The following is a 1,043-nucleotide window of genomic DNA, read 5'->3' as shown; positions in this document are numbered from 1 at the left end:
CCAAATGTTGCAGTTGTTATTTACAGTAAGCATACGGCAGCCATGGTCAATTTTGGACAACACTACCCAGTTGAAAAACACAGAATTAGTTAGAATAATATTACTGTCACAAGCATGAGCCTCTTGTCCATGAGTAGATGCACACTTCCTCCTGCACAGTGATATACTAAGTGATTTTGGATTGAATGCGCCCTTTAAGTTTAGTCTACCAGTCACATGGAGCACAACCTAGCCTGTTAATAATTTTACAATTTTGTTCTGTGGCTCTAGAGGAAAGTTTCTTAAGTCTGAAAAAAAACTAATGATAACGTGTTTATCAAATGAAAGGTATTGGTGAGTTGCATGGAAAATGTAGGGCCTAGCATTTTTGGAGCTTGAGCTATACTAGGGATTATTAAAGAAAGATCAACTGTGTGTCTGATGAATGAATTTTGTCCTGCCAGTCCAACACGTTTATGGAAAAGCAGTACAAAATAACTGGAGTTAACCTTTATTATTAGACAGGATCTAGAGCTGACATGATCAATAATCAAATTTGTTTAGTACACACAACCTCAGCATATATAGGCCTTTACAGCGTATTTATAGGCCTATACAGCATATAAACAATATAGGTACAAGAATGCCTATACTTGCTTTCCTGTGATCCATATTTTAATGCTTATAATGGAGATTAATATGTTGAATGTATTGATGTCTGCCCCAAATAGAGAAATTAAAATGAAGTTAATGAAAAATCAGCCAATATGACATAGGGCCATTTTCTCTTCTGATATTAAGATATCTGGTTTGTTTGTTTGTTTGTTTGTTTGTTTTAATATTTTGAGCCATATTTTGGAGGATTGAGTCAAAGAGCAAAAAGAAAATGCTTCAATCATTTATTTAAATGCTCGAGAGAGAGAGGGAGACAAAAAAAATCAGTGTACCACATGTAGCAAAACTAAACAGTGGTAATGTGTGTAGTGAACGGGCGAGGCGCTGTGCATCATCTGCCGTGTAGCCTCAGCTCCGCACAGACAGTGAGAGACAGTCATGGAGAGGTG

This window comes from Plectropomus leopardus, chromosome 17, assembly GCF_008729295.1.
Source record: "Plectropomus leopardus isolate mb chromosome 17, YSFRI_Pleo_2.0, whole genome shotgun sequence".
In the NCBI taxonomy this organism is placed as follows: domain Eukaryota; kingdom Metazoa; phylum Chordata; class Actinopteri; order Perciformes; family Serranidae; genus Plectropomus; species Plectropomus leopardus.
This window is presented reverse-complemented; position numbering follows the sequence as displayed.